Source organism: Fukomys damarensis, unplaced genomic scaffold, assembly GCF_012274545.1.
Source record: "Fukomys damarensis isolate Sample0158 unplaced genomic scaffold, DMR_v1.0_HiC HiC_scaffold_32, whole genome shotgun sequence".
Taxonomy (NCBI): Eukaryota; Metazoa; Chordata; class Mammalia; order Rodentia; family Bathyergidae; genus Fukomys; species Fukomys damarensis.
Window position 1 is genome coordinate 33,987,782 of NW_022900944.1, and position 7,777 is coordinate 33,995,558.

Sequence of the window (7,777 nt, forward strand, 5' to 3'; positions counted from 1 at the left end):
AAAAAAAAAAAAAAAAAGTGAGGTTATAAGAATCTGAATCTATACGCAAAGCGTTTAAGTGCTTCTGAGTTAATGATGCCCATCACTTGTTGGCTGTTACAGACTTGAGGAGGAAATCTCTTGTGGATTGGGTGAGCTTAAAAAGCAACAGACAAACACACACAAAGAAACCAGAGCAAACAGAAAGATGTAAACGATCTGGTTCTGTTCCTTTCTTTTCGCAATGAGCAGGACCTAATATGCCTTACGTTACAAGCTACAGAGCTTCAATTAAGCAATTGAATCACTCTGTTCTGGTCATTATGCAGAACGTTTTCCTCTTGCTCCTAGAAGTCGCTGATATTCCATTAGGAGAACTAAATAAAGTCGGTGACTTAGGAGGATCGTGAGGGAACCTGACACGAAAACAACAGACAGCGGAGGTCAGTGTGCATAAAGGGAAGTGACGACAGTCCTTGTCGGCGCGTTTTCAAAAGGCCCATTTTGGGAAGATGGGTAAGATGCTCGTGTCCTTTCCAATGTGTTTTTATCGTGCGTAATGTATCTTAGTAGGCACGTTTGTCGGTCGGGGTAGAGAGATTTCTTGTGCAAAAGATCTGAATCGTAAGATGGAATACCTAGTTAAGTCTTTTTCTGGTTGGCTATAACGCAGTTTTGAAATACAACAGCGCTAACACTATACGCCATTAGCTAAGACTCAGCCGCCCTCGCTTTGGGTCAGAATAGCAAGCAGTTTTAACATCCCCAGTCACGCAGATATGACCCGAGCACAGTCGACCATAGGGCTGCATCGTTTTGAGTGTAAAGGAGTAAGAAGAGAAAAGACATCAAGCCAAGATCAGTCACCGTTTTCCTACCTCTTTGTGCATCCTTTAGCACCAAAATTCCGTGGTAATATTCTGTCCCTTTTCTAGTTCCCCTTAGTTTTCAAGATCATCGCTTTCACCCTATTCAGCCCCAGCTCAGCGCGATACCCTGGGCTCCTTCGTTCTGAAGAGCGCCTCTGTTGCAGTCAAGAAGGCTCCCCAAAGGCTCCTGTGTTCAGAGGCAGAGCTTCTGGAAGGTGATTAGATCATGGGGTACCAACCTCCTTGTGGATCAACCCACCGATGAGCGCATAGCTGACTGTGCTAGGAGGAGGCGGGCCCAGTGGGAGGAGCTAGGTCCCGGGGGGCGTGGCTTCGAAGGGTAATCCTTCCCCGGCCGTTCTCTCTCTCCTCTCCGGCTCACTTGCTACTTTCTCTGTTTCTGGCCACCACGGGTGGAGAGCTCTCCCCTGCCACTCTCTTTCGCTGTGATATTCGTTCCTTGGAGCCAGCCGGCTGTGGACTGACCATCTCTGACACGGTGCTCCAAAACAGACCTTTTCTCCTTGAAGTTATCTAGAATGCACACTCCAGTATACTGAGCAGTGGTGGGCGCTTGGTAAGAGCTGAATAAACACTTTGGGTCTCACTGTCTTTCCTTCCCATTTCACCCTTGATTTCCTTCCCAGCAGTCTTCCTTTTCCACGTCCACGCTAGCATCTCCAGTTTCCCCCAGTCTATTTGGGTGAATTCTGCGATCACCCATCTCAGGGCTGCCCTCCCTAGTACCTCTGGTCTATGACTGGTGCATTTCCATCTGTAGTTACTTTCATTCTCTTGCCTCTAGTTCGGCGTCCCACCCCACTCCGGAGGCAGGCGCTTGTGGAATCCCACAGCATGGAGCCAGCAGTAGTATATACCAAACCCTAGCCCGTTAGATCATGATCTGGGAGAAGAAAATTCAAGGCTGAACGGAAGGTTGGAGCAAAAGGCTCTGTGGCAGGCATAAAAATGTGAGGGAAAAGTACACTTCTACCTTGTTTAAGAAATTATTATTTGCCATATTTTTTCATTTCTAATGTGTGCATGAAGATACAGTGCAGGTATATCTCACTTACATAGCACCTAGTTAGATTCTGGACCTGACTGGACAGTTTGTCCTCTAAAACAGACATTGAACTTATTGATGGGACTATCATAGGTGCAATAGTCTTATGCCTGTCATCTTAGATATTTTTCAACTTATTTCCTTTTATTCTTTGTTTATTTTATCTTTCTAATAACGTTTTTCTAACTTTCCTTCCTTTTCTCCTTATTTTCCAAAATGTCTTGGAAATTAGCTGTAACTTCTTTACGAGGGTTTTAATAACTACAAATTCGCATTTTTCTTCAATGCCTAAAATTAATCACGGCGTGTTCTTTGTGTAGAAAACGAGAATCTTGGCATTTTTCTCCTTCACTTCCTCGTATCCCACCACTTTCTACGTTGCGATTACCTGGGATTTTAGTTCTAAATTGTTACATGTTTAAACATCAATACTTATCTGAACTGAGCTATCCGTTTTACCAGTTTCTCGGCTCAGCTCTTCCTTGTCTGCCCTCCCTTCCGCTCAGTCCCGGGGGCTCTTCTCACCCTTGCTCTAGCGGAATCCCCTTAGGAGCCTGTGAATTGTATGCGGGCTGCTCTTCAGCGATGGGTGGGTGAAGAGTCCCATCCGCAGCTCAGAGAATCAGTCTGTCCCGGAAACTTTGTGAGTGCGGGCTGAGTGCCCTTAAACCCGACTCCTCCCTTTCCCTGCAGCGCTATACTCTAATCAGCCTCCCTGTGCTTCTAGGCGACCCTTGGGTGTTACCAGAACCATGTGATCGTCACTCCCGAGTGGGCATCAGAACTGGCCGGAGCCAAAATGGAACTCAGGGCTCGGACTTCTCCTTTTCCTCCGTCTGCCCGGCCTTCAGCTGCTGAAATGTACCTCCCAGACCCGTACATGTGTAATGAGCGTTCTGTGCACAGTGGAGGAGGTAGAGGGGAGGAGCACCGCTGGGGGTGCAGGTGTGTGCAGGGCATTAACTTGCCAGGTGGGAGAACAAGGTCGTGGGGGTGGGGAGAATCTTCAGGTGTGTTTGCTTAGTCACAATGTGTATGTCAGATGCAAGGCAAGATCATTCCGTAAAGAACATTATCCACTGATTTGTCCTGTCATTTTGTCGTTCGGAGGGAAAAACATCTTACCCCATATGCAGAATATTTTACAGAGTCCTAGATGTGTTCGTCAGTTGACCGTTGGCCTCTGTATTACCCTGACTAAATATCATTCCGCTACTTCAGCACGCAGGATACCACACTGAACGCTTTTCGTCTTTTGTTTTCCAAAATAGGTACTTGGCCCCCACCCCACCCACCTTGGTTGTTATCTGGCAGGCAGCTTATTCTTAACTTGTATATTTAAAAAATCTCTTTAGTTCTGTTCTTATTTCAACTTTCCCTACACCTTTGGCTTGTTGCTTTGTTTCACAAGGTTTGAGAGATCCTTGAATAATCATGTCTTGGGGCTGTTGGGGCTGCTGTAACAAAATACCACCCACGGGGGAGTTATACACCTCAGAAACCTCTCACACTTTGGGAGCCCTGGAAATCCGTGACCAAGTCACCAGTCGAGGGCCAGCTGTTTGGGTCAAAGATGGCATCTTCTAGCTGTGTCCTCACATGGCAGAAAGGAGGCAGCACTCTGGGCCTCTTTTATAAGGGCACAAATCCCATTCACAAGAGTCCATCTTCAAGATCCAATCATCTGCCAAAGGCCCTGCTTCCCAACACCGTCACCCCAGGGATGAAGTTTCAACATAGACATTTTGAGGGGACCCTAACTTTCAGGCCACAGCAACCCCTTTTTGTTTCCCTTTCTCATAAGATGGAGACTCATGGCAGGGACCAACAGCAATGTTGCCACGGGGAAGGTGAGTTAGAATGTTCACTCGGGACCCTGCACCTCACAGGGTGTCCTGCGGTCACCTCGGTGTGGTGGGGACACTGATGAAGTGGGTTCAGCCAGCACTCAATTCTTCCTGCCTACATTTTCCCCCGACTTTTCCTCCCCCACCCGCCTTTCCTCTGGTCTTAGTCCAGCTTGTGCTGTTCTGATGGAGAACCCAGGAGAGGGGACGTTATAAAGAGCAAAACTTTACCTCTCATAGTTCTGGAGGCTGGGAAGTCCGAGAGCAAGGTGATGGCGGCACCTGGTGAGGGCCCCTCTGGTTCCAAAATGACACTTGGAATGCTGCATCCTCTGCAGGGAGGAGGGACACAGTATCCTCACAAGGCAGAAGACGGAAGGGCCGAAGGGACAAATCCACTCCCTAATCCATTCCTCTAATGCCATTTATGACGGTGGATCCCTCAGGGCCTATCAGCTCTTCAGGCTCCACCCGCTACGGCTCTCCTATTGGCCGCACCCCTCCCCGCTCCCCTGGTCCTCTAGGAACCCAGGAGAGGACGCAGACAGTCAGGCCTCCGAAGTAACACGGAGAAATCCTGAGTTTTCCTCACTAGTGATTACCAGGATTCACTTTCATTCCCAGCAAGGGATAGGGAAAAGGAAAGCCAGGTCTGCTGCTTGGAAGGCAGCCATATAAGAGAGGGAGAGGGAGGATGGTGAGAGGGATGCTGTTCCATAGTTACAGGTTCAGGTCTGCAGTGAATAGGCTTCTAGTTGACTGCATTCTCGTCTTTCTGTCTGGTATACTCAGTCTCTGAACTATGTAAAAGATTGAAGCACTTTAAATCGACACTCACATGAGATTTCACTCGGAGTAGGCCTTTATGAATATTCATGTTGGAGTATTTAGCCTCAGGGTATGAAATATTAATCTCTTACCTGAGTTTTACATCTAATTCTTCTTCAATGACACAGAAAAATTAAATGTTACCTGCCACCAGGGGCATCATTAGGATGGGCTTTTTAGATTAAAACTCTGAAAGAAGAACTCATAATCTCTCATATTTTTTTGCTGTCTCCCATCATGCCACAGGCAAAATTGACAAAGCTATGACCACTGTTTTTGTTCAAGAGTGACCTCCTGTCTATGCATATTTGAGAAGCAAGTAATATTAAAGGTCAGTCTCTATTGGAGTATGAGAAGTCCAAGGTATTTGTGTTAGGATTTGTTAAGAAGAGCATCTGTCAGCTGGGTGTGTTGGCACACTCCTGTAATCCCAGCAGTTGGGAGGCTGAGGCAGGAGGATTGCTGTGGGTTCGAGACCAGCCTGGGCTACATAGTGAGTTCCAGGTCAGTCTCAACTACTTAGTGAGACCCTGTCTCAAAAAACAAAAACAAACACAAAACAAAACAAAACAAAACAAAAAAGCAAAACAACAATGACAAAAATAAGCAGAGTCAGTTCTGTTGTTTTGTAGCCTGCTGTATTTCAATCTTTGGAAAGTTCTTGAAATCATTTAAAATATTTGTATAATCTATTACATGTCTGTATTATAATTCATTTAAGGAATTAGATATTTTTGCCACATTGGAAGCTGCATTTTATGTTTCATTTAAAAATTTGTCTTTTGATACAGGGGGTCAAGCCCAGGACCTCACACATGCTAGGCAATAGCTCTAACACCGAGCTACATCCCAGCCCTACAACTTAATTTTATAAATGGCATTTCAACTAAGTTTTTGCATATGTCTATTAATTCTTCTTAGAATGAATTTGTAGAAATGGAATTGCTTAATCAGAATCTGTACGTACATTAGATACCTATTGTCAGTAGCCTTCCAGATATATGTTCCATACTCTGGCAAAAGCCAGTTATTGTTATCAAAATATATATTTGCAAGATTTTAAAGCAAAGCCACTAACTCATTGCTGTTTGAAATTTTAACTGATTTCAAATTCCAACTCACTCTCAAATGAAATGTATTTTTTTCTTAAAGGTAATTATTTCTTGATGAAGAATAAAAGAGCTAGAGAAAACCTTCCTCTTTTCTACTAGAAGGAGATAGAATCTCTTCAAAGGAAATGATTATTTCATATCAAGGATTAGTAATAATTCCCTGGTTGTAGAAATCACCGCATTGATGGGGCGTCCTGCTCTTGAGAGACAGATCTTTCTCCACATCTTTTTATTGTAATTAAATTCATTGTGATGGAATTTTACCTGTACATAATTCAGCACATTTACATTTAAAAAATTAATTTTGGGTTTGTAGAGCGATCCTATCCCATGAGTCTAATGACTGTGATAGTACGATTCGGGGTTATAATTAAGAATTGAATGGGTAGCCTTGGGCATATGCTAACCAAGAATAAGTAGATTTACTTTCATCATTTGGGTTTAATCCTGGAAGGAGAGAAGACTGTTAGGTAGCATGAAAGGATAGCATTCCATCCTATAAACAGTATTTATATTCTTCTAGAGGAACTGCTATTACCATGAATGAAAATGTTACTGTGGGCTGCAGTAGTCACCAATAAAAGTCCACCAAAGTGAACATGAACTGACCTCCCTGGCTCAATTTTGAACTCGGCTAAAAGGTTATCTCCATTTATTTTGGCAGCTTAAGTTGGAAAATCAGCCTGGGTATTGGGAATTCCAATGAAAAACTGTAGCCTGGAGGCATCTTGCTTATGTCTACTTATTTCAATGCTCCTGAAAATCTGCCTGTCTTCAGTTACAGTTACGACTGAGACTATGAGAGGTATTTGGCAAAGAGTGATGCTCTATTACTGTTTGTTTATGCCGTTAGTTTTCAATACGATGCTGATAGACATTACGTAAGATGGTTTCTGTTACCCCTACTCACCTATTGCAGTGACCTCCCACCCCGAGGACATTATTGTCAGATTAAATGTTCTAAAGAACCCTGAATTCACTAACTGTATATTGGTCACATCTCATCATAGCCGAACCCCAATAGCCGTCTCATGGAGATGCCCTGGCCTGCAGAACTACACAGTGATCGTGTATCTGCCACTCTGAGCCCACAGCTCTACACGGCTGTTGCCTACTTTTCCAGTTTTATCTTTCATAATTCGCCTACAGTGTTTTGTACCTTGAATAAAACTCTTGATTTCCCGCTCTTTTGTCTTTATTTTTATTTTTTTGTAAAGAAAAGCTGCTCTCTCAACGTTTCCTTCATGTGCATTTCCTTCATCTGGACAGGTTTTAGAGACACCTATGCATGATGCTCTCTGACTTTCCAACCAGAACACATACTCCTGTCTCTCATTTCCGGTTTAGATGACTTCTTTCCTCTGATTTTCTTTGTACTTACTCATACCGTCTTTGAGACATCCTTGATTCTGCCTTACAATAGATCATATACTTGACTTATTCTTTTTAGAGATTAAAAATTGGAATCAGAGCCGTTTTATTTTAATAATTTAATTCACTGAACTTGCTAGAATAGTGCCAGGCATGCATTCAGCCAACACATGCTCAGATGAAGATGTATTGATAAATTACTGGTATATAACTAATGTGATTTTGGGTGTTTAAGTAACAAATGCTTTTTTTTTTTTGGTACTGGATATTGAACTTGGGCCCTTGCGCTTGTGAGGCAGGTGGTGGAACCACAGAGCTAAATCCCTGGCCCACAAATGCTAAATTTTGAGTTCAGACATTGTTTAGTCTTTTAAAATGGCGATTTGAAAAACTTTTTGTGAAACTGTGATCTGAATTCAAGTTTATTAAAAAAAAGCTTTTTGGGGGGAAATTATCACTCTTTGCAGCAGCATGTAGGTCTGAGCTGGGACACAGCAAAGAACAGCGCAGGTGAATTTTTTATTCAGTTCAGTTTTTGTTTCTGTTGTCGTCAGGTCCCACCATCCCCACAGGACTTAAACCTCAGACAGTTTTTGCTCTTTTTTTAATGGTTAACTTGTCATCATACTCAATCTTTTTAGAAGCAGCTTCATTTCTGCCCCTCCCTTTAATATCACCTCGATGGCCTCCCTTCACACTCATTTT

The 7,777-nt window shown here is 43.6% G+C and overlaps 1 long non-coding RNA gene across 1 annotated transcript; it reads left to right on the forward strand.

Annotated features, from left to right (window-relative positions):
- Positions 1-4,292: 4,292 nt before the first annotated feature.
- Positions 4,293-6,788, forward strand: LOC104854054. The gene is made up of 4 exons (XR_777964.1): positions 4,293-4,411; positions 4,836-4,920; positions 6,366-6,506; positions 6,712-6,788. It is a non-coding gene; the product is annotated as an uncharacterized LOC104854054 (long non-coding RNA).
- Positions 6,789-7,777: the final 989 nt, after the last annotated feature.